Source organism: Ambystoma mexicanum, chromosome 1q (assembly GCF_040938575.1).
Source record: "Ambystoma mexicanum isolate Mex_15411 chromosome 1q, UKY_AmexF1_1, whole genome shotgun sequence".
Taxonomy (NCBI): Eukaryota; Metazoa; Chordata; class Amphibia; order Caudata; family Ambystomatidae; genus Ambystoma; species Ambystoma mexicanum.
Window position 1 is genome coordinate 735452186 of NC_090922.1, and position 27020 is coordinate 735479205.

Genomic DNA, 27020 nt, shown 5'->3' on the forward strand with positions numbered 1-27020 from the left:
TTCACCCCTGGGTCCCCCTTTTCTGGGCGTAGACCCTTCACAAAATTGAATTAAACAAAACAAATGCAAAGTTCCTTTATAAATGGACCTTTGGAGAGGTTGACTTTCCACCCCTGGATCTCCCTCCTTCGGGTTCAGACACCTTTCATACATCAGCCTCCGTCCTTTGGGTTCACTATGGCCTTTTCTTGGATCCCAGATCTTAATGTCTTTTTCAACAGTTCTTTCCTTTCTGGGTGATGCTGACTTCTCCCCTGGGTCCCCTTCTTCCGGCTTAGCCCCCTCTTGAATGTTAGCCCCTGCCTTTTATTTCAAGAACAATATTTTCTGTTTATTCTAGCACAATGTCTTTCAACAATTCACAGTGAGCCTCACTTTTACAGGTTCACCTCTGTCAACATAAAATGCTCCTTAAGGCATCATGCTTCGTCCCTTCTTGTCAGCATCCCTCTTCCAGGTTCACTCTTGCCAATTTTTAGAAAACAGTTCACTGTGGTCAACCCTCTGCCAGGTTCACTCTCGTCAACACACTGTTTTGCAGGACTTTAGACTTTGTCCTTTTCCATCAGCATCCCTCCTTCGGGTTCACACTTGCCAATTCTTGTCAACACACTTTTTCATACGCTCATTTCACCAAGTGGGACTCATTTCCCTTAGCTTTGCAATCATCTGTCAGTCAAAGAGTTTTGACGGTACAAAGGATTTTACAAGACCCCTGTATGACCACTTTCACCTCTTCTCGCCTCTTCCAAAGGGCTTCTGGTTACGGTAGTCTTTCTACCATTGGGTAATTACCCAGAGTTTCCTGCCTCAGCACCCAGATGGTGCCGGCCTCCTCTATTGCAGGTTTTCCCTCTCTTAAGCTTTTCAAAGTTCAATTTAGCTGTTGACTATTTATCATTCAAAACAGTTCAGATTCTTATCAGCTCTTCCCTCGACTCAACAGCTGTGATGAACTGCTTGACTTTCTTCTCCTTCGAGTCAAGGTTGGTACCACAGAGACCCACATCTCTCCCCAGCTTGGTTATCAGTGAAGGAGGATCTCATGTACCATAGACATCTGCTGCAACACATGCTGGCTATTGTTCGCAGACTTATAATTCCCTCTGAAGAGGTTTCTCGGGCCTTGGTTGGAAAGGGCAAGGTTGCTTTTCTCCTTGTCACCCTCTCTGCCTGCGCCATCTTTCTCGTCCTCTTGAACTGCCGTGCTGAGTTAGCTCTCATGTTGTGCAGTCTGCCTTGCTCCTCTTGTGCTCTACCTTTTATCCATGTGAGGAAGGGGAAGGGCCATCTGGTTTGTGTGATTCTGGTTAATTGACTGACTTTGCCTGACCCTTGTGTCGGGACATGTCAGGTAAACAGTTCTAGGGTTAGTCTCAAAAGGGGGGGGTGGTGTATTCAGATGGGTGAGATTGGTGGGTTTTGTAAAGCAAACAGGAATGATCAGGATTATTACCGTGAAAAGAACAAGGGGGTTTGTGGGAACGATAGTGTTTTATCTGAGCATGTCGAGAATGCACGAAATGATAATCAGAAGGACGTGAAGGATAATAACTGGGAGTATTCCGGAATGTAACAGAAAGCACAGGATCCTGGGAGGTGTAATTTCTCATGGCACTTTAGTTTGAGTTCTTGAAGAGTTTACTATAGACGGATGGGTTGTTGGCTTTGGCTAAGGGAGGTTCATGGAGAGGAGCGGGTACATCTGGAGCAGCCTACAAAAGCTTCATGGACTTCACCCTCCTCACCTGCACACCTGGTAAAATACAGCATCTCCCCTTGGTTATTTCCCCAAGCACAACCCTGGGCTCCTCTACCCAGGTGATCCTCGCTCGCTCGTCCACCCCCAAGGTTGGGATCTGAGAGCACCAGCCCTTCCCTGGCCCCCTGAATAAAGGACTACTTGGGAGAATACCCCCAGGTTTCTCACAGCACTGACAAGTCTTCTTCAGATTGGCTATTTCTGCTTCATTTAGAATGAGCGGCTCGCCAAGTGGTTCTTAGCTTCCTGTAAGGGAAGTTTGACTACGCTCAGCAGTGTCTTTATCTAGTATAGCTTCAATTTCTTCCTCTTGTTGGCGTTCATTGTCCAACATTTGTGAAAATGAAATTAGTTATACTACTTTCATTTTCTTTGAATGTAGCTTCAAATGAGTCATGGTCACCTAATAATTCTTTTTCTTTTCTCCAAGGTTTAAAAAGTTGTAGTAGGGCCATGTAATAAAGTTCTCTATGTTATAGAGATTTAAATGATACATTTATATGATTAATTAGGCTGTGTTTGGCAAGTTTGACTAGCCTACCTTCAAAAGATGAGACTGAATATTCGTCAGTTGTCTCATCTTGTGTGACATTGTTTTTGTAGGAGTAGTTTTGGGATATTTAGTACATACGCATGTTTTCCATGCAGTACTTCTTTCTGGGTACTATGTGGAAATTGCAGTGTTTTTTAAAATGTCCCGACTGTTGGGATCATTTGTGGCAAATATTTCTGTCTCTTGATACCAGTTTAGTACTCTTTCTTGGGATGAAGCTAGACCAAGGTTTAGCCAGAGAATGTGTTCAGATTTGCATATAAGTCTGTACCTGTTTAATGGTCTGCAGCTTTGTAGCACCCGCATTCTCTATGGGAGAGCATTTTTACACCGAAGTTGAACAATTTTTGTGACAGGGTTTTGTCAGATGATATGTCATCCCAGAGATCTGTTACCTCTGTTTTATCAGCTTTGGTGAGATAGGCTGTGACATATTTTGCAAAAGCAGTAGAACTGTCTGCAACGTATTGCATGTCTACATTTGCATTCCATAAGAGGGCAATTATTGAATTGTAATCATTGATGCACTTGGATGCCTCGTCCCTTTTAATGTTCTATGTGTTTTTAGGGGATTTGCTTTTTACACTGTGTATAACAGAAGACATCAAGCTAGTTACTTGTCCTTTTTTGCAAAATGGTCTAGGGTAGCCAAAGCAACATTTGGTATAGTACTCACTTTGTTTTAATATCGACGTTGGCAGTATTTGCCACACTTATGTTTCTGAAAGCATAAGATTTGTGTACGTAGGTCAGTATGTGTGGTTTCTGAAGGGATGTACTACTGTTTGTTGCCTTTATTATTTATTTATTATTATTTATCTGTTTCTCCTTTGCTCCACACTTTCCACTTCTCCCCCCTTCTATGCACTTTTCCCCTCCTCCTCTCCCATGTACTTGCGCGTTCTCAACATCACTTGGCCTAGCAAGATTGTTGTTTTGTTCTCCCCTGTGCCCCTCCCTTGCCTTGTCGCGCTCTGAAACACTTGTGTACGAGCGCTATAGAAATAAAATATCAATTCAATTAAATTCAAATCTCACAGGTAATGTATTGTTTAATACATTGTAAAACAGTGGCATCACTCTCAAATTTGGGAGCATCGTTTATCGACAAAAGTATATGGATGTGTGGTGATCCTCTGGATTGATATTCTTTTCTCCAGAAGAATTGTTCCACGTCTCTGAGTGACAGGGTAGTTTTATTGCAGATGAAGTGCAACATGGCAATGAAGTGATGGTGGAAGTACCTTGATACATTGGCAGGGTCAAGAGTACAGAGCTCTCCTGGTATTTTTATATATATTCCCTCTCTATTTTGGTTTGCGGTGCATAAGAAGTCGTGCAAGTCAATCCCATGTGTTTTCTGCACAAGTTAAAGTAACAAACAATGTGGGTTGGCCTAGGTTCCTTACCATACAACGTACATCAGCGTGACATGAGAACTAGTATTCTTTTGTACCACGCATGTTTGCCAAGAGATTTGTGATACCTGACTGCAAAACATCAAATTTGTCTTTTATGTTTTGAAGCAGTTGGGTAGTGGACATGTTTAAAAAATTAAAGCTTGTTTTTAAAGTGTGTGAAACTTCATAACAAAGAGTTGCTAGTTCACTTTCAAACAGGAGGAGGAAAATGTATTCTACATTTTGTCTGAATATGGGGGTCTTTAGAACAAATCAGAACAAATCTGTAAAGTGTGATATTCTGATGCAGTTACTTGGGTGGATCTTTCATCATACCTTTCTCCTTTTCCTGTAGGAAAGAGTAGAGGAAAAGAGCATTCTTCTACACTTTTCTCCCATATGCTCATTGGGGATCCTTTGGCATGACACCTTTAAAAATGCTTGTTCTATAGTATCTTTGTAGTGTAGTGGGTGAATTGTATACTGGTCAAAAATGCTGGTTGCAGTAACAGGATCTACATGTTCACATTGCCCAGTTTGAGTTGAATCTTGAATTATTTGAGTGATTTCTTCTATGTTTATATCTTTGCAGTATTCATTGTTTCTTTGAGATATTGTAGGGCTTGTCTAACTTTGTTTAAGTCGACCAGTTATTGCTGAATTGTGTTGTCTTTTGTTGGTACACCATTAACTAGTACATTTAAATATTGATCTATTGGCTATTGTACTGGACCTTCTATATTTTCTTTAAGAGCTGATGGCAAATATACATAATATACATATGACTTATCTAAATATGTCCATTGATCACATGTTGGCCATTAGGGTGTTTGACTATACCTACCAATATTTTTTGTCCTCATATCCTTTACATGCAGATATGTTGAAAGCTTTTCTCTGATTTTCAGTAGACAATAACGCTCCATCATTGGCTAATCTGTTAGTGCCCAATATGAAGAGACTCATGCTTTAGCAAAGAGTGTTCTTGACCAAAATGAAATTGTTTTGATGACATTCTATTCATTTGGAAGGGACCAGCTGATCTATTTGAAGAATGTATTGGCTATCTTAACAACAATGATATGTATCACTCTTACCTGGCATTGTGATCCTACCAGTACTGATTTTCTGGATTTGCACATTTACATTAAAAATGGTAAAATAGAGACCACTACATTCCGTAAACCTACAGACGTCAACTCTTTACTAAATGGTAGTGACCGGAGAACCACCATTAAGAACATACAACGAGGGGAGTTCTAAAGAGCACATAGAAACTGCAGTGAAGAAACACAGTTTATTAAAGAGTATGACCTCATAACACATACATTTCAGAGAAGGTGGACATTAACACATCAATGTCATGGAATCTTGTAAAATAATCCTCACTTTAAAGAGGACAGACATGTTACAATCAATTTCGAAACATGACACATATACCAATGAGACTATGGATATTGTGACAGCTGACAAGCTTATATTTGTTTTTTAGTCGGGCACAGATGATTAGAAACTTATTGTGTCCATCATTTCTGGTTAACACCAAAAATAACAAAACTAGTGGTAGTGATTGGTTGCAAATGATGAAAGGGATTCACAAGTGTGGCACCTGCAGTATGTTCCAATATGCTTATCGAGACATTGACAAATGTATATACAAAGAAGAGAAGGTATTGTGATTCAGATTAATGATTTCATTAACTGCAAAACTACTCATGTAGTTTATGCTATTATTTGTGTATGAAAAATATTAGTCATGGGAAGCACCATCAGACCATTAAGAATACAAATTAGACAACATTTACATAGTCTCAGTAGACATGATCTCAGGCTACCCCTAGCACATTTGCAAAAACAAATCCATATGCATGAAAAGATTGGCATTAAATGTATAGGGCTTATCAAAGCAAAATGTGGCAAACATGGGGGATCAGACACCTCTACTGAGTCGCCTAGAATGAAAATGTATATGTTTATTATGCAGTACCATAGAAGGTTTCAATTCAGAACATGAGATACATGTTCTTCTGTAGTTGCAGTAACTTGTGATTCAATGTTAATTTCTTTGCATCTTTTCTTGTTTGCCAACCTCATACAGCTATTGTGAAATGTAATACAATGAGGTGACCCGTCTCTGTGCATATAAAGAAAATGTATGAATATGCAATCATTTAAAAATGCATTAAATAAGCACCCAAAATGCTGAATAATTAATGCCAGAAATAATCACGTTTATAACAAAACAAACGGAACAGAGAATTTTGGGATCGTAATATTCTGGACATATTTGTTTACTGATCAGTAATCAGAACAGGAACCCATAGAATCTTATATTTGTCAGACTTAATGTCACCAAACCGGAAGTACCCAGAATTAAACCATTGATACTCCTTCGAGCATTATAGACGTTGTGGTATGTCACGTGCAACATTTGTGTGATGTCGCACATACACATTAAAGGTATAAACAATAAAACTGAATGGCGCCTCATGCTGAGATACGTGGGTTGCCTTCGCAGATGGTTCCAGAGAGGACACATGATAAGATATTTGACGAGGTAAGTGTTATTATTGTCAAGGTGAAACAAGCACCAATTTTGAGATACAGGCCCTGATCCTAATTCTAACTTAGTATTATATGTTGGTAGTATACTGAACAATACAGCTATTTAGTCAATAGCACTATTCCTTCATAACATTCTGATGGGACATTCTTGTCTATTTCATAAATCTATTTGAAATTCAAGAAGTACCGGCCAATAGCTATTTGACCCTGAACGGGCAATACTGAATACATCTAATTGAGGTAAGACAAGGGAAACATTAACATCTAGTTAGAGGGGGCCATTGCTGATAATATAGATTTAGTGACAACTTTCAATGTTTGTAGAAATTGAAGATTATCAGAGAAACTGCTACTTTTGCAACTAACTCAAAGTCACCACAGTACGGGGGTAAGCCAACACATATGTTTACTGGTTCGAGCTAGCTTGAATTTAGGAATCATCATTATTAGGTTCTAACAATAGTATTTTCTGGATCTCACATTGTAGAGTACATATACTCCGAGATAAGGGTGTACTCTATCTATATAATTCAATAGGTTAATGGCTAATTTAGAGGACTATACTAATTTTAATAAGGTACTAACTAATACCAATATACTTAATAGCCAATACAAACACAGTCCTTTTGGTTGAAGAGAAGGTCAATTCACAACTAAATGTACTCATTGCACAAACCAAATGCTTATGCATGTACCATCATTAGGGTGCTCCACGCGTGTACAGACACGATTAATAAGCATGTTGCATTATTTGAAGCCTAGCAGCAAGCATGTTTCATTAAGGAGACACAAAGTATTCTTTTGATGCTTTAACTTTACTATGGTAAAAACAATTCAATATTATTTCCTGTTTCTCCTGTGTCTCATTTGTAATCCTTATTTGTATACCCACCCTGCCACTGATATGTAGATATAAGTATGTTTTCTTGCTAATGTAGATATAAGTATAAGATATGTAGATATAAGTATTTTGTCCTGATAATCAGATTTCTATTCATAATGTTACGTTATCTAACCAACGGTTATATATTTTCTGTTATCATTTTGATTCATGGTCAGCCTTGAAAAAGATGCTGTGTTGAAACACGTGTTGGCTTTATGCACTGCAATGTTTTGAAACTTAGCTTTTTCTTTATTTGTAAGAGGGTTGGTGTTTGCAAGGTTTTTGCTACTGTTTTCTAAAGTTACTGAATTTTCTAAGTCAACTTCAGTTCCAAAATATTTACTTTGGATGTTGTCTATTTCCTGAAGGAGTTCTTTGGCTGTTCCATGTAAGAGAATGTTATTTAAATGTTGCAGTTCTAGAGCAGGGTTTTTGCATACTGCAGTCTACCCAAAAGCTTTCATATAGCACAATGCTGTGTTGCTAACATTTGATGGAAGGTGCTTTTGCAAGCAGTTCCTGAAATGCAGGCTAATTAATGACCTCACAGTCCAGTGTGGATGCACACTTAGCAGGAGTCCATGGTTTGTAAACATGCTATTCTACTTTTGTTTTTTAGCTTCACATAGTGATGGAGGAATTGCCATAAAACATTTAAAGGATTGCTGGCATATGTTACATATTAAGATGCTCCTCCATTTGTACACTAGACGGTTTGTTGCAGCAAAATAAACATTTGGTTGAAAGTCTGTTGGCAATGTTTTTCTACAAGAGTTTCTTTTGCGATAATGTGTGATAATGGTGTCTCCTACCATTTCAGACCCTCTGTCGTTATTGTCTAGGGCAATTGTTTTTGTTGTTGTTTATAAGCATCTTCATTGAAATATGGTTCTGTGCTGCTTGTGTGAATCCTTTCACCTTCACAGAAGTTTAAAGAGGTATCTATATTCACCTTCTGTAATTTCTGTAATGTATTGATACATTTAGTTAGTGGTTTCATTCTGTTTAAAAGTAATATATTCAACAGCTTCTAGGATTCATTTTCTGCGGTAGTTTTTAAGAGTAGATTGTGATTTTGTTGCTGTCTTTAAACGATTGTTAAGAACTTTATGATGGAACATATTTTGTAAAATAAATTGTTTTGGATTGCTTTACTGTGGCTATGTCAAATTTGGTAGATATAGTGTTAGGTTCATTAGTAGGTCTGCTTTTGTTAGGGCATCTTTTTTTACTTTTAGTTTTTTCAAGAGGGGATTTACTTTTTTTAGTGGTGGCTCGTTTAGTGTTGTTGAGTGAGGTTCTAAGCTGTTTTGTTTTAATGTTTTCTAAAATTGTTTTAGAGATGGATGACTATATGGCTTGTTTGTATTTGTATCTTCTCTATTTTTTCTTTGTTTTCCACACAATTGGTTTTTGGTAGGCATTTTGTTCAGTCTGTTTTGAAAAAAAGAAATCCTGTGGTTGGAAATTGTGGAATGTGTTTGCATGTATCATTCATGGGTGTGTTGGTGTGATTGTTCAGATGAATAGAGTGTTGTGTGATTGTGCAGCGGGGTGATAGGTGTGGTTGGGAAGGTTGTAAGAGTAAGAGGTTGTGCAGGTGGGATGGGTTTGGGTTAGCGAGTAAGGGAGTGGTGGTGTGATTGAATAAGTAGGGACATTATGATATTTTGAGGAAAACAGAGGTTGTTATAATGACATGATTTAGTGCAGAGTTATGAGGGTTGTGTGGGTGTAATGGAAACAGGGGTGAAGAAGTGTGTGTATGTGTGTTAGTGTGTGTTAGAGATTTGGAATGCAATGAATTTGAAAGTTGTTGGGTTGGCATTAGGAGCTCATGTGGAACAGTAAGAAATACTGTAGGCTAATGTATAGTGACAGTGCATTGCTACAATTAGAGCGATATTTGGATAGTTGGAGATTGCTTCACCCTACGGAGAAGGGTTTTTCCTTTTACTCTCCGTCTCACAACTCCTACTCAAGACTGGATTATTTGCTGATTTCGGATAAAATGATTGATGTTGTGAGGACTGTGGAAATTGCGGAGCGATGTCTCGCAGATCATTCACTGGTAAAGTTGAATATGGATCGAAGTATACATCGCCCTCCCTGGGTTAAATGGAGACTCAAGACATTCATTTTGCAGGAGGAAAAAGTCTGTGAGGCTATTAATATCTCCATCATTCATTTTTTTGAGGGTAATGTGGCTTTGGCTGATTGTCTGATAGTGTGGGTTGCATTTAAGGCATATGTGCGAGGGGGAGTCAGGCGGGAGGGGGAGATGAGTATTAGAGGCTCTACAACGGGAGTATGCTTTGTTTGGTAAAGGAGAGGACAGATTAAAGATGGAGGGTGCGAGGAGCAAATTAAGAAAAATGATGGAGGAGCAAGCTGAGAAAGGGTTGTATGTCATGAGGCAGAAATATTGGGAGGAAGGGGATAAAGGAGGACGATTGCTCGCTAGGAAACTGAAAGGTTTGTCGGTTAGATCATTTATACAGAAAATAGAGGATGCAGTTGGAGGGGCGAGGATTTTAAGTGTTGACATTTGTGAATGCTTTAGGTTCTTTTTGCTTCTCTTTATTCGGATGTGTCGCAATTTGAGGATGGCAAACTAATGGAGTTCTTCAATGAAATAGACATTCCTTTTTTATCTGAGGAGGGTAGAGAGGCGCTTGATGCTCAGATTATTGAATCAGAGGTTGTGGATGCTATTAATCAACTTAATATGGGTAAAGCCCCTGGTTCAGATGGGCTACATGTAGAGTTTCATAGAGCATTTAGTTCGGTTTTGATGCCCAAATTGTGTCTTTTGTTTAATATTTTTCTTTCAGATGGAGTGTTGTGTCCTAGGATGCAAGAGGCGATTATTACCCTCATCCCGAAACTGGGAAAAGATTTGTCAAAGTGTGCTAATTATAGTTATATTTCTCTACTTAATGTGGACGTTAACATTTTTGCGAAGGTCATGGCCTCTAGGATGAAAAAATGTATGGGTGAATTGGTGGGCCGTTTCCAAGTGGGGTTTATGGTTGATAGGTATGGCTATGATAACATAAGGACATTACTGAATATAATAGGGTTGTCTCGTGCTAAGGCGTAGGATATATTTTTGATTTTATTTTACGCTGAAAAAGCATTTTATTGTGTGAATTGGTCGTTTCTAAATTTCAGACTGCTTTGGATGGGCGTTGGCCCACAATTTCTGAATGCTATAGGTGCATTGCAACACAATATCTCGGCTAAAATATAGGTTAATAATGTTTTGTCTCAGGCTTTTCAGTTGTATAGAGGTACGAGACATGGGTGTCCTCTTTCGCCCCTTTTGTTTAATTTGGTCCTGGAGCCGTTGTTAGCTTATTTTAGGCAGGAGCAGAATATCTGTGGTTGGAAGTTGAGAAATGATGAGGTGAAAGTCCTAGCATATGCTGACGATCTGACGGTGGTCTTGAGGAATCCGGAGGTGGGTGGACCCTTATTGAGGAATATGTTGCAGTAGGTGGGAGAGTTGTCTGGCTATAAAGTGAACTGGGGTAAAACAGTAGTTTTCCCGCTTCAGATGAACCCGTTGAATGGGAGGTTGTGGGATTGGGATTGCCAATGGGCTGATGTTTCGGTGAAATATTTAGGAGTCTACTTGGTGCGCGATATTAAGAGAACAGTGGAATACAATGTAGACAAATTGAGAGAAATTCTGCTGAAGGATGTACAAAGAACAGTATTTTATATTTAAGGTGAAGTGTTCTATATACATGCTTTGTCAGTATACACAAATGTGTGAGCAGGTGGAGAATGGTGGTACTATACGGGATTTTATGAGAAAAGTTGGAAAGTATGACATTTATATAGAATTAAAAAGGGAAAATACAGTGCATTTAAAAATGTTTCTTTTTAGGAACATTCTGTTCAAAATAAAAAAATAAAAGTCATGTGTGCATTTACAGCAGCACTGTGTCTAACTATTTACTAAAAGAAAGGAAAAGCAGATTTGTAAGTGGCACTTGGTGTGTGGAAGTTTAGTATGTGGTCTGGACATGCAAGTAACTGGCACTTCATGTGAGCAGTTGCAGAGTGCTGCAATGCATGCCATTTGATAGAGTGGTTAAACACGGTTGTGTGCTTATTGAGAAGCTTATTACAGGGTAAGTGGCCGGGAACCTGTATATATATATGTTCGTAAAAGTGCTGAAAGAAAATACTTTAAAACATATAAGCATAACTGTACTATATCTTGTAAGATGCAGATGTTGTTGAATCCTTTAACAATATCTAGTTGATACAGGGTGTTTTGGCCCGTAGATGAATTTCCGCCCCTTCCCGGCATTCTTCTTAAAATGTTGGCGTTCGGGCCATCATCAGGACGTATATTAGGAAATTTTTCTGTACCAGTCGTACAGCTACCCCTTAGCCTCATCTTTTACAGCGGTGTGTATACTAATATGGGCATACATTTACTGAATGGGGTCAATTCAGATGCAAACCTTCCTCACATTTTTCTTCCAGATTACGCTACTGACCTAAACTTGAATCAGCCATGGGATGATTATCCATTGCTTCTCTTCAGGAGCTACTTATAGCTCCATGGTTAATCATGGTTAAATTGACAGGTGGACATGAACATCTACTGTCACACCTGCAAGGATTACAAAACATATATATCTATTAAAGTGCTGACTTCTTCATATTCAGGCATATCAATTCTTTGACCTTTTGTACTGACCTTAGGATTGTATTGGCCAGCTCACACATGTGCTGAGGTTTGCTTTACTGCAACACTGGCTATTCACTTTTTCTCTGTACATGCAACCTAATCAGAAAAATGATTTGGGACATACTCACACTTTAATGCAACATGTGTGTCATGATCATTACTAAGGTTCTACATAATTATGAATCTGTGATTAAGGTGGACTTAAATTTAGCCTCAATATGTATATATATACAGAGTGATTTGAGGACTGTGATTATGCAAAATGGCTCTGCTCATTGGCCACACCTCATCCAAGTCCTCTGTCTTGTTTTTACTTTGGGGCTGGTGCTATATTTAAGCAAGATTACCAGAAACATGTTGGTCCTGCCCCTTTTATCTCACACTTACACAAAGCCTAGTGCTGTGTTTTAACATTGTTGAAAGGCAGTTATGCAGACGGCCATTATATCTATGCGAGTGCCACAGGATGCATTCTACTTATGAGCTGCATGGACTGCGGAATGTCTATATTATTTAGGAACATGCAGGCAGGTGATCTGCTATTCCCATTGGCGGGTGCACAAGCTTGTTAACACACACAAACAAAACAGAAACATACTAGTATTTTTGCTTATCGACACCGAATACTTCACACTATCTGCATTCGATTCCCAGTTGGAGGCTTGCACTGAAGGTTTTTTCTTTTTGTGTCTTGGAGTCAGGTTTCATTTTAGTCCCTTCTCACTTTCCAGGGGATTGCTTCCTACTGAGGGAAACATAGGCGGCCATCTCTAAATGGATAGAGCTAATTATCCACACTGACTCTATTTGCCGGTGCCCCAGGCCTCGTTTTTAAGCATTATTATATTAAATCACTGTGGTTTATGGGAACAGTTCCTCAATGTTTATGTTGCATTTTGGTTACATCATGTGATCGCCTGGGTTTTACTCATCCACGGGCAAGGGTGAGTTTCCATGGCCAAATATTGATGTTTGTTCAGTGTATGTATATCTGGGACTCCTGGTCATATTTAACTGTGTGTTAATGGATGCATAGCACTACATATACTAATATGATAACATTTGGAGATATTAATGCATATATTTGGAGTCAGAAATAATTTCTCAAATTCTTAGTTAAAATGAGAAAGTTGACCAAAAACATCCTAATGAGGTATGTGGTGGATAACTCAACAAGTCTGATTTTTTTTTATCAACTCATTGATAAATACATTGTGCTTATTTATGCCACACAATACCAAGACAACCTTTATTGAGTTCCAGATACATGTATAGACTGGGTCTCTTCCTCTCAGGCATGATGGAATATGTAGAATGTTTCAAGACTACTTGATGCAGTGTTTTTTTTTAAAATTTATTTTATTGTTTTTTTTTCAAACCTTTAAAATGACAACATATATACATACAACATAAAAACATACAATCATCATTTATTTTATTTATTTAATTATTTATATTGCGCCGGTAGCTCGCAAGCTTCGGTGCTCAGAGACAGGAACACGGGAGACAAGTGACGGATAACCTACATGAAGCACAAGACAGATAAAGAAGATATAGAACTGGACCAGAAGTAGTTATATGTTTTACTTGAAGATGTAAGTTTTCAATTGTTTACGGAAGCGTTGGTAATTGGCTTCCATCCTTATCTGGCCCGGAAGGTTGTTCCAGAGGCCTGCTACATGACAGGGAAGGATTTGCCCGCTCCGTTTTTGAGTCTGAAAGTGGCTGTCGTAATCAGTCCTTGTGCGGCTGATCTTAGCTCTCTGGAGGGCTTATATGGGATGATTTTACTTCTCATGTAAGCTGGAGCTTTGCCGTATATACATCTGTGTTTGAGAATGAGCGACTTAAATTGGACTCTTTCTTCAATTTTTAACCAATGTAGTTCTTTCCTGGCTTCGCTAATGTGCTGGTTCCTAGGTATTTGTTTGATGATTCTCACTGCATTATTTTGCAGGACTTGGTAGCTTTGGTAACAGTTTTTGTTAGAGCCCAGTATTAACGCGTTGCCGTAATCGAGGCGACATAGAATTGTGGCTCTTGCGATCGTGGCGCTGTTTTCCTCCGATAGGTAGGGTCTGATGGCTTTCAATAAGCGGAGGTGGTAGGAGCATGTTTTTTTCACATAGAGGGTTTGAGCCTCGGATCCCAGGGATGCTTCTAACATCATCCCCAAGGTTTTAACCTTGTTAAGGACTTTTATTGGAGTGTTTTTGATGGTGAAGGTGTTATATGCGGGGTGGAGCTTGGATCTGACCAAATTGGAACCAAAGACCATGAGCTCGGTTTTATTGCCATTTAGACACATCCAATTTTGGTCCATCCATTTCTCCACTGCTTTATACACTGTGTCAAGTTTTTTTGTTGTCCTTATGATGGTCTCCACTTAGTTCTATTACCAACTGAGTGTCATCAGCATAGTTGGTAAAGAACGTGTTGATGTTATCAAGGACTATACATAGAAATCTGAGGTATATGTTGAACAGGAGTGGGGACATGCTAGCGCCCTGGGGGACTCTGCATGTAATTTCTTTTTCTATTGAAAATAGATTTCCCCAATGTACTCTAGATGTTCTATTTTGTAAGAAGGACATGATCCAGCGTATTGCTTCGTCTGAGCAGTTTGCTGTTTCTTTTAGAGCTGACTTAAGTAAGTTGTGGTCTAGTAAGTCAAAAGCCGCGCTCAGATCTAAGAGTATTAACAGTCCAGCTTTTCCCTGATCAATAATGTTAAGCATCTTGGTCTGTAGATCTAGCATGGCTGTTTCTGTGCTACGTGCTGGTCGAAATCCTGACTGTTGATAATGGAGGAGATCAGAGCTTTCTACATGTTCCTGAAGTTGTGTGCTGGCAATTTTGTCCATGATTTTGAGTATGAAATTGCAGTTAGTTATGGGCCTTAAATTGTTTGGGTCCCTTTGGTCTAGGTTAGGTTTTTTTACAAGGGGCGTGACTGTTACCCTTTTTATGCTTTTAGGTACATTTTGATCATGGAAGGATGTGTTTATTACTTTGGTTAGAGCTGGTGCAAAAATAGCAGGATGGTCTAGGATCAGGTTGGCCGGGAGTATGTTTTCCGCACACGTGGTGGGTTTAATGGATGCTAGGGTTTTTATCATGTCATTGGTGGTGATGGGATGGAACTTGAATTGGGTCGTCTGGTGTACACGTTCCTCTGGTGTGTCTTTAGTGGGAGACTTGGAGGCTGCTTGGGATTTGGCTATGATGTCCCTGGCCTTATTAATTTTATTAAAGAATGCAATCTGTGTTGCGTCGCATTCTTCTTGGGTCGGCGAAAAGGCAGCGGTTAAGCATTTTGGCTTATCCATGGATTTTAATATATTGAAAAGTTTGCTGGTGGAGTTGGCTGCTACTGAAATATGTTTATCGTAGTAGTTTTTCTTAGCCTCAATTATCATTCCTTTGTAAATGTTCTCGCTGGTTTTCCAGAGAGATTTATTTTCCACCGTGGGATTTTTTCTCCATTCATTTTCCCTATTCCTTTTAAGCTTCTTCTGTTCGAGAAGTTCCTCTGTGAATCACTCTTGTTTTATTTTTTTAGGTCTAGAGGTTTTGGTTTGGAGTGGTGCTTCACGGTCCACTAGTGCCTGTAAATGGCCGAGTAGGTTAAATAGGGAGGTTTTGCATGTGTCCTCATTTTTTCCCTCTATTTCATGAGCCTCTAGGCATTGCGTTAGGTGCTCTTCGTTGATGTTTTATAGTTCTGCAGTGTTTTTTTGATAGGAAGATTGGGACGTTTGGGCCTTTGTGCAGGGGGATAGATATGAAAGGTCACACTGTAGTGGTCCGACATATACATGGGTCAGTTTTTTAATCTTGGGATGTGAGGTTGTTGGTGACAACCCAGTCAAGTAGGTGGCCGTTGTCCATGGTGGGATCGGTATTCATCACTTGGTAGCCTATGTTGTTCAGGAGTTTCTCCAATTTAATGGCCTCTCTGTCTTTCGGGTCTCCCCGCCACCGATTGAAATCGCCTAAAAGTAGAGTGGCGGTATTGGGTCCTTTGATCATATTAAGCTGGTTTGTGATTTCTTCGTTGAAGTTGGGCATAGTGACAGGTGGTCTGTACACTACAATTATATTAAGGCTGCTATTATTGGTTTGAAGACGTTTAAGGTGGAGGATCTCTGAATCGCTACATTGTATTTTGATCGGGAACAGTTGGATTGTGTCCCTGGCGATTACGGCCACGCCACCCCCTTGTCCTGATTCCCTGTTGGTATAATATATAGTGTAGCCCTCTGGGACTGCTAGGTCACAGGTAGGACCGACGGGCTCTTTTAGCCAGGTCTCGGTAATACACATGATATCTATTTTTTCCGCGGATATCTTGTCATGGACGCTGATGGCATGTTTGTTGAGGGAGCGAGTGTTGAGGAGACAGATCTTTAGATCTGAATGAGGTTGGAGTGGCAATTTCTTGAGGGTAGTGTTCGATGGTGTTCTTTTCTCATGTCTCTTAATAGCAAGGGTTTATGTAGAGGAGAGTCTAACATCGGGATTGGTTAGTTCAAGGATTGCGTCACAAGCTGCTTTAGCTAGCTTTGTGTTTTGGTAATTACGATTGATGTTGGCCACTGTGTCAAAAGGTAGAAGGCCCATGGTTTTTGATTAGCAGTGGTTACTGGGCAGCGTACTGTGCACCGGACGCCGTGGACGGCGAGGACCGGCGCAAGACCGGCTTGACCCTGAAGAGCCTGACGTTTCCCTATGAAGGGCGCTGGTGCTCCTGGGAATTGTAGTCTGCAAGCTTGCCCAGCCAATGGCAGAGGCTGATGCAGGAGTCAGTGTCGAGTTCGCTGACTATAGGTAAGAATTTCAGTGCACCGCAAAGCGGCTGCAGTTGCCAGTAATTAACACGAGGTCTCAGGGGCAAGAATCTCCTGGGCGTTCCTGCCGTGCCTGAGGACCCACAAGTAAGTACTTTCCTAAGCGTGTGAATCTTGTTGCTGTGTTTGCGCTATTCATCTCAAAGCAGTCACTTAGTGCGTGAAAGCAGCACAAGGTGTTCTTTGGTTAAAGCGCCAAAAGGCAATTCAAATTATGTTATCAAAGCATGCATTCGTTGCTTCATTCATTCAGATGGCAAAACACTTGTACAAAGGCAGGCAGACCGAAAGTTAATGCTCGTTGCAAAACACGTGAGGATTAACCCTTAGAGAGCAGAGTGCCGACCTCCCACCAAGTTACCTAATGATGAATGCAAGCTCTTCTTGCTGCTTTTAAGAGTGAAGTCCGGCGGGACCGGCGCAAGACAGGCTTGACCCTGAAGCGCAGGTGCTGAAGCGCCTGACGTTTCCCTATGAAGGGCGCTGGTGCTCCTGGGAATTGTAGTCTGCAAGCCTGCCCAGCCAATGGCAGAGGCTGATGCAGGAGTCAGTGTCGAGTTCGCTGACTATAGGTTAGAATTTCAGTGCACCGCAAAGCGGCTGCAGTTGCCAGTAATTAACACAGGGTCTCAGGGGCAAGAATCTCCTGGGCGTTCCTGCCGTGCCTGAGGACCCACAAGTAAGTACTTTCCTAAGCGTGTGAATCTTGTTGCTGTGTTCGCGCTATTCAACTCAAAGCAGTCACTTAGTGCGTGAAAGCAGCACAAGGTGTTCTTTGGTTAAAGCGCCAAAAGGCAATTCAAATTATGTTATCAAAGCACGCATTCGTTGCTTCATTCATTCAGATGGCAAAACACTTGTACAAAGGCGGGCAGACCGAAAGTTAATGCTTGTTGCAAAACACGTGAGGATTGACCCTTAGAGAGCAGAGTGCCGACCTCCCACCAAGTTACCTATCATCAGTTATGAACTTTCGGACGGAGTCCTCATACACTATTGTCCAGCATGTCTTGCAGTTCCTGGTTTTACAGACATATTCACTCTGTTGGAATCCTCATCCGGCAATTTTCAATTGACTTCAAGAGACGTGTTAGCGGGAGTATCAATTTGAAATCTGTTCCTTGGTGCATCTGTTTCCACCACTCATCTGCGCATAAGGATGGGTGATTTACACTCCATGGACCCAAATTAAACGTTCTTTTGGATCTTAGCTTAGTGCAGAATAAGACCAAGTGTTTGAGAGATTCATTAGCTTGCAGGCAAAGTCTGCATTCAGGTTTTAGGTGCTCATTACTCTTCCATAAACGGAGGCGATCGATGGTTTTAAACAAGTTTAGTATAAACAACAGAAACATCCTTCATGCTTGCGGATCTGGAAACAGTGTAATATAGCGCTGCCGAGTGTTGTAGGCACGTATCTCTAGTGGCGCATCACGCATTAATTTGGCCGCAGATCTCTCAGTACATGTTTGTTCACAGTCAGCGCGCCAGATTTTAAGTTTTGCCGCATCCGGGTTTTCGTGGAGCATATCTACTTTAATATCGTAATTCTGTAATAATACTTCACATCTGTTCAACCACATTGAAATAACATTAGAATTACTAGTTGAAACGTCGTAGAAGATGTCGAATTGTGGGATTTGCGCCCGAGTACGTTTTACGATATAAATTTAGCAAGCTCCAACTAATCCTGGCATGGATCGATATTAACAATAATTCATATCTTATGCATGCGGTCTTCACGCCCTTCGGGAGGGCTAGTACTTTCGACCAAAAACTGTTTTCTAGTGAGTCCCCCAAGTTCATAGGAGCATCCAAGGGCATTTTCTGCCCCATATGTCAACACTGGGATTACCTTTTGATGGTAAAAGGCCAAGACAGGTTTTATCGAGAATTTACCGTATCTTTTGTGGATAATGAATGCCTGGCTTGCAAGTTGTTTGCATTTCCTTCTTATATCCGCCTGCCAAGGTCCATCGTTTATTGATGAACTTATAAGCATTCCCAGATATTTGACTCTAGTAGATATTTGCAGAGATTCCTGGCCTAGAGTCCAGTTTAAGGTGCGTGTAAACGCCGCCCATCCGCCGTTTAAGTTTCGTAGCATATTTCACATTTCTTTGTGTTGATTGATAAATGATTGGATGTAACGTACTGTTCAACAGCGTTTAATTTTCTTTGTAACCCAATGGGCGTTACATCCAAAACTATCAAATCGTCAGCATAAAGAAGCCAACTTAAATGTGATTTGGCCACTTTCGGCGGGAATGATTTTATTGCAGCTATTGATTCGCCTATATCTGATATAAAAAGGCCGAATAATCCTGCGGCTAACGGGCACCCCTGTTTCACTCCTTTAGAGGTGTTAATCGTTTTGGATAGTAGCCCAGTTTGATCCAATCTGACTCGAATTGAGGTGCTTGTTTGGAGTTCTTTTATTGCAGCCAATAGATCTAAGGGGCATCCCCAATGTTCCAATTTTTCCCACAGGATCATTCTGTCGATAGTGTTGAATGCATATGAGAAGTCTATGAAAGCTAAATAGACCTTTGTATTCGATTTTATCGCTTCCATTTTGACGATATTTAACAAAAGTAAATTCAGCGAACATCCCACCTGCTTTACAAAACCTGACTGGCGATTGTCCACATAGTTCGATGTTAAGGACCAAGCTAACAGTTGTTGTTGCAACATAGTGGCGTAGATCTTGCCTAGGACATCCAACAGAGCGATTGGTCGATAGTTTTTTGGATTTGCTCTATCGCCTTTTTTGAATACAGGTACAATGATTGCGGTCTTCCAGGATTTCGGAGTCTGGCCAGTTATATTTATCTGCTTAAACAACGTTTCACAGATCTCTGCCCATAACTCTGGATGTAGTTTAATAGTAAAGTTTGTCAGGCCATCTGGGCTAGGTGCACGCAAGTTTTTTGCTTTCTTAATAATGCACACTATATCATCTTTCGAGTAGGACAGGGCCCACGGTTGAGACATTTTTTTGACAGGGCCGTCAATTGACTCAGTGGCTTTATATAAACCTTCAAAATGGGTTATCCAATCCAGTTCTGACACCATACAGGCTTGTATGGCTTTTTGTGGGGCATGCAGATTGTTGACTAGCTTCCAAAAGTCTCTTGTGTTTTTATTTTTGAGAACCATCAACATCTGTTCTGCATCGTTTTGAGACATCACATGCTTGTGAGCTTTTAACCAATTTTTGTATCTTTTCTTGACCGCCTTTATGTCGCGCTTACATGATAGAGCATTTACATTTTTCAGTCTTCTGATTTCTCGGCGCATCCAGCGCTTGTGATTCAACAGTTCCAGGTCAAAGCAATGTTGGCGTTCAAAGGCTGTGTGCTTCAGCCCTGTTTCCTTAATTTTAAATCATGTCAAGAGATGGTCATATTCAACAGTTGGGCTAAGATTACAGTATTGATTTACCAGATGTTCAGTTTTGACCTCACTCTGTTGGAATCCACTTGTATTTTATAGGACCATAATTCCAGATCTTGCTTCGACGTGGTTATGAATTCCGTTACTAACATGTTATGGTCGCTTTCAGTTTTTTTAACAATTTTCAACGATGTTATCCGTGGATGTAAGGCTTCAGACACAAACATGTAATCAATAGTTGGCGACAAAACATCACGATGCCATGTACAGGCCGGAGGCATGTCATCGCAGGTGTTTCCATTTAATAATTGTACATTACGTATGGCCATCTCTTCGGACCATGAATTGGCCAAAGCTGTTTTTTCTGTGGCAGATGGTTTGAACAGATCAATATTCAGATCACCACAGATGATTATGTTCGGCCAACCAGACGTTTCCAACAGTTGATCAAGTATTTCCACAGTTTGGTCAATAGAATCCTGTTTACCAGCACTTTTATGATGCCAGTACAGGTTTATTACACTTATCTGTTCAATAGGTTTATTTACTTGATCTTGCTTTCTCATAGAGGTTACCTGGATGAATGGGGAGTAGTTGATTGAACTCAAAATCCGCCAACCTGAAGCTTTTCTAACCATGGTGGCAATGCCTGACATTGGCCGTCCTTTTAATGATTTTAACGCAGGGTTTAAGGCCACCTCAAATTCATTAGCGACTGGGATTTCACTTAACCAAGTCTCTTGGAGACATGCAATATCTAACGAGACAAGCCAGTTTGATCTGAACAAATGTGAAAAGCCTCGGGTATTCCAGGAAGCCAATCTACACACATTTTGGAATGCGTCAGCCCGGCATTATTGATTAATTTTGCCACACAAGGCTGCAGGCAGCCATTGCCACTCGTGCTGTCCTCTGCTTGAACATTGAGATTTGTTAATAGCTACACTAGGGGCATCGGGACGAACGTTACCATTTATGGTAATTCGTATGGTGTCTTTTTGTCGCATCGTCTCCGAGACATTCAATGGCAACTCAGAGCAGGATTTTTCCAGTTGTTGTTGAGTGTTTTCCACCAAGTGTTCTGTTTGATTTGGTAGACAAGGGACCATTTTCGAGTCTAGTTCTACCGGTTCCTTGGGTCTTATCGTACTCACAGCAGATTCCCTAGGTGGTGCTTTAACACTGCGTGACTCCTCGTTTCCATGGAAAACTTTATAAGATGTTTCAGTAAATTTGAAGACGTCAAATCCTAAGGAGAACAGGGCGACATTAGCATCCAGTATTGTTGATGCAACTATGGGTGATGAGACGTGAAGCACCATCTTGTTATTCCGTTTTTCATCATAAAACTCCACAATCTCCAAGTCATTTGAGCTTATAGCACGTAAGGCTGGCACAAGGTGTAAAAGCCTAATCGTGTTGCTTCGATTCAATATTAAGTTGTCAGAGCATTCTAATCTTTCAATGACAAGTTTGTAGGTGGAAGGCATCAAGCTCGAACTACACAACATTATAGATTGAGATATCCGATGGTCATTCAAAAAATTCTTTAAATGTTGTTTAGGTCGCTCGCAAATGCCTGTCCTTCCACCGGTGGGGGTTCTTACGGACCCATTATGCGACATCGCTGCCTCCGGCTTGTCAGGCACCTGTGAGTTACGCCAAGTGTTTTCAAGGGAGACGATCCGTGACTCCATAGTACAGTGCATCCTTTTTTCCTGTAGAGTCATAAACATCAGACTGTCCGAAGGTTTCGATTGCATTTAATTGCCACCCTTTTCGACAATAATTTGGCAGGTTCTTCTAGGTGTGGACAATTTATTTTGAGTCATTTGCGTAGGGAACTTTATGCCAGTACTTGCATTTGAGGTCAATGTACCTGTTTTTTCTATGGGGGGCTCAATTCTGGAACACCTTTCCATTACATCAATATTAATTTGAGTGTCTTTCACTGCATCCCTCAGAGTAGGGTGAGCCTCCACATCAGGATTTACGTCTGCCACCTCGTCATAAGTAGATAAGTTCAGCAGCTCGCTAGGTAGTTCATACTCCAGATCTACCACAGTCGCTGCATCAGGCGTTAAGGAAGTTTCTTTACTGGGCAGTGCTTTGTGCATTTTGACGTTTGTTGAGGAGGCTGCCTTTAAACATTTGTTAATGTTGCTTGCCACATTCTGGACCATTTCCTGGCTCCCTGTAGTGTCTTATTTTTCAATCCCTTTTGATTTTTTGATTTCTTCGTTTGTTTTAATGAAAATTTAGGTGGGGGCTTAGATATCTGTGCATTTGTTTGTGTCACCCCATTAAAGATTGGATAAATGGTTACTGGATCCACTACAGGTCGTGTAGGCAAAGTAACATTGATATCTTCTGGACACAAGTTTCCCTGTGAGGAAGATGGTATCTGGGAATCATGTAATGCTTGATTCGCGTCCCCCCTCGCCTGTTCAAATGCAGTATGAAATGAAATGTCTACCATAGGATCTTCCGAGGGTGTAATCAATGTTGACATAATTTCTGGAATGTGCATAGGCACATTCCCTATTGTGGATGTCGAGCTTGGCGTAATTGCCGCACTTAAAGTAAAAGGTGTTGCGACGATTTTTGGAGGAGGACCATTTGGGCCAGACAATCCGGTGTGCCCAACATCACAAGCTTTGGTTGCTTCTTGAGGCTCTTGAGGATTTTGCTCTTTTTAACTTGAACCATAATAATGTATGGGCTTGTAACACCGATTAGGAGAAGAATCTTCTATATTGAGGGTGTTTTGATGTTTTTGAAGATTTGGCATAGACCCATTCTGTTTAAATAACGCAAGAGCCTCTCTCGCTACCTCTGCCAAAAGTTTTTTATCAGTTGTGTCATTTTTCCTTTACTCGTTTATCAAGCTAAAGGATCCATTCAGTCTTTTGATTCCTTCATGTTGTTCATTGTAGGACCGCTCACATACTTGTTCGATCTGAATCAGTTTCGAATGCATTAGAGCCACGACTGTTGTCAGATCTTTAGTTGCTTCATGTATAGATTCATACAGTTTCATAAACGGAGCCATAGAGATCGCCATCGATGAGATTATAAGAGTTTGTAGCTCAGCAGATGGCATAAGAGGGATCCCTGTGGCGCTAGACACTTGGGCTTGAGAATGATTTGTCGTTGTGGAATTTTCTCTAATGTGACGTATTTTAGGGAATGGACGTTCCATCATTGAGGAGACTTGAGAGTCATCAGACTAACATCCGTTGTTGATGGACAACTGTAAGGTGTGAGTAAGAGGCATATGAACGTTGTTAGAATACTGTTGTAAGGTTGTCAACTTTTTCTGAGAGGTAAGCACAGAGTCGAGTATGTCATGTTTATATTGTCTATTTGGAGTTTGATTGTTTGTTTTAGGATGTTTATAACACACTTTTGCCCATATGTCTTCATTAGAACCACTTAATTGAGAGATTTGCCTTTTCATAGGGTGTTTGTCTAATTTCGCCGGGGACGAAGAGGAACCATTATTGACTCTCTCAAGACATTCTTTATTCATTGACACCAAGTTTTCCAAAACCTTGTTCACAACACTCAGGGAATTTCTCCTATTATCAGTAGGTGGTGCACTTGTGTCTAGTTGCGATGTAAACACAGGTCTATCAAGTTGAGTATTCTGTTGGCGCGGAGCAAGCGCCTGACCAGTACCCGGAGCTAAAGGAATCGAGTGGGCAGGCACGTCATCGAGAGGAGACGCACAGTACACACTGCGTGTCGTGTAAACAGGAGAGCTGGCACTTATGGGTTCGAGCTGGTCGGGGCTATTGGTGACTTGCAGCGGACCAGGCAAGTCGGCGGACATCAGGGGAGCCCCATCTCCCCAGCTGTCCCTTTCCCATACACTCGTGCCATCATGCACACAGCCAGACCCATCAGGAGCGCGCGCACTCCCAGGTGCCGCGTCCGGACCATCCTCTAAAATGGAACCGGCAACGTCCTCGGCAGCGTCCTCAAGGGCACCGTCTGAGTCACAACTCGGCACACTCCCCAAGGCGACGACCCCGCCCTCGCCTATCGTTGCGCTCAACAGCGAATTCATCCACAGATCAGCGTCAGGTGAGTCAGTTAGTTTAACGCTGGCGTTTTTAACCGATTTAACAGATCTGTGTACCTTTCCCTCATAACCATTGATGGCAATAGATGGCAGTTCAACTTGAGGAGCGGCTTGTAGTGTAGTGTTAATATTCGCACATTCAAAAAGCATATTAGCATGTGGGCGTGGGCATGCTGTACCGTGAGTTTCGAAAACAGGCATCACAACGTCAGAAATGGGATCACAGTTTTTAAGTATGCGTGTAGAGTCTGCAGAGTTAGAAAGTTCAGCAGAAACAATAACGTGCTCGTCAGTGGCTTAGTCTGGGTTTGATGTGCATGAGAAGTAACGACTTACTTTGTTAGCAGGAGGGCGTTGATCTAATGCACCAGAGGCAACTCCACTTACACCCTCGCGTCGTTTTTGCGCCCTGGTTCTTAATGCAGATAGAACAAAGTCCGACATCGTTGAGAGGCTCCTGCTCCCCAACTCGCCAAACAGCTTAACGCTGCAAGGGCGGTGGAGGCGGCCACTTATAGTCAGCTGCTCAGGTATCAGGTATCAGCTGAGACTGTTAAAGGCACACACACCTCCTCACTTGTAATAGCGTAGATGCTGCAGCAGGTAGAAAGTAAAAAAAAAAGCGAGTCAGCCAGCCCAATACTCGCTACAGCCAAACAGCAGGAGTCTCAGCCTTTCTCTCCTCAGGGCAGTGTTTTAGTAAGTGTGGTGTGCTTTCATATTACATAAAAAGACTATATATGTGTTCAGACCTTTAGTGATTGTGTTCTAACATTGAATACAACATTGTTTTAAGTTTCTCAAAGCCACAAAACTGTCAACACCTCTTGGTAGGGGAAGTAATGTTTGAATCACAAACCAATTAAAGTCATTGTAACTATGTTTCTTGGCTTGGAAATGCTCAACCATAGGATTGTCGGATAGCACATTCTTTTAGCATGAACTATGTTCACAAATTCTTTGCCGTACTTCTCTTTTCATTTTCCCGATGTACTTGAGGTTTGAAATCGCATTTGATGGCGTAGATTGCCTATGTCATTTTACAATTGCAAAACTCTTTATGTTCCCAAATCAGGTCCCCATGATGGACCATGTACAAGTTTGTGGAAAGCACACACACGGAGCAGTTTCAGCATCTATGATTCCCCACAAGAGGGGATAGGCCCCTTGCTGCAGCCAAGGCTTGTGGTTGTCTTTGTTGGTGCTGATACATGTGCACCAGCATTTGTCGAAGATTGTGTGTTCTCTTGAAGGAAAACCATGGTTTTATTGGTCTGAAATCTGATATTCCAATTCTTTAGAATCACCTTTTTAAGTGCATTGCTAATTGTGCTAGATGTTGTCACACACGTAATATGTTCTTGCTGTTCTTGGTGTTGTTTAGTAAGGAACATCTCTCTTCTTATGTTCTTAGCTCTTTTTTTCAAAATGTGTATGGCTTATCGGGAGTATCCTCATTGTTGGAGTCTCATTTCCAAAATATTGGAATGTTTTTTGAACTCGTCCATTTGAGTACAGTTCCTCCTTATCAATAGCAACTACCCGATTGGGAGATTCATTTAGAGACTTAGGGGGATGGTAGCTGTTATAATTTAATAAACTGTTATTATCAATTTCTTTACGGTCCAGAGGTGTTTCTACTGTGCCCTGATCAGTCCTCATCAGACCCAGATCTAGGAAATTTACTGAGTAGTTCATATGGTGTGTCAAGGTGAATCTTAAATAAGGGTCACACTCATTGAGCCACTGCCAGAAGCTGTTCAGATTTACTAATGTAGTGTTCCAGATCAAGATGATATCATCGATACAGCAATGCCCACGTTTTGATGTTTGTGAGAAATAGATTGATGGACCTATATGATGAATGGAGGATAGCACAGGGGCAACAGACTGGTCTTGGACGCAAGACCACACTGAGCAACAGAGGTTTGAATCCGGGATCTGCGCTTAGAAATCGATCGCAGGTACGGTATTAGGCGCATTATACATTTTTTTAATAATGATAATTAAATATAAAATGTTCTCAAAGTTGTCCCTGTATAGGTTTGCTAAATCAGGGAGCCAAGGTTGCCCCCATGCTTGTCCTGTATGTTTTCTTACACAAATTTATCTCAAACAGAAAGAAATCATCCATTAGTGCTAGTTTGATACATTCCAGTATAAAGTTGGTGGGTATGTCTTTAGTAGTGGAACATTGGTCTAAGTAATATCGCAAAACCTCACTTTGAGGTATGCTTGCATAGAGTGCTTCCACGTCAAATGTGACCAGAATGTCATGATGGTTTTTTTGTATTTTGGAGACTATGTTGAGTACTTCAGTAGAAGCACGTACATCAGACTTCATTTTTGTGACAAATGGGCATAGGAAGAAATCCGCATATTGGGATAATAGTTCTATAAAGACTCCCAATTGCTGACACAATTGGCTTGCCAGGTGGTTGGGTCAGGTTTTTATGAACCATAGCCAGGCTATAGAAAGAAGTAACTGGGTGTAGTTGTATTATGAATTGCTTCATATTATCTTCTATCCATCCTTCTTGGTGTGCCTGGTCATGGGTGTAATTTTAGGGGGGGCACAAGGGTGTTTGTCCCCCCAACTTTCATGGCAGACCATTTTGTCCCCATTCATTTGGCAGAGCCACCTTTCCTTTAGTTTTCATGCCCCCCCAACATTTTCAGCAAAGTTACTCTACTGTGCCTGGTATATCAGGCTCAAAATGTCTTTTTGTAGTTGTGGTGTAGGGTCAATCTCTAGTTCACGATAATGGTCTTGATTCAGCAAGAGTTTAAGTGCCTCTTTTCTATTGTCATTG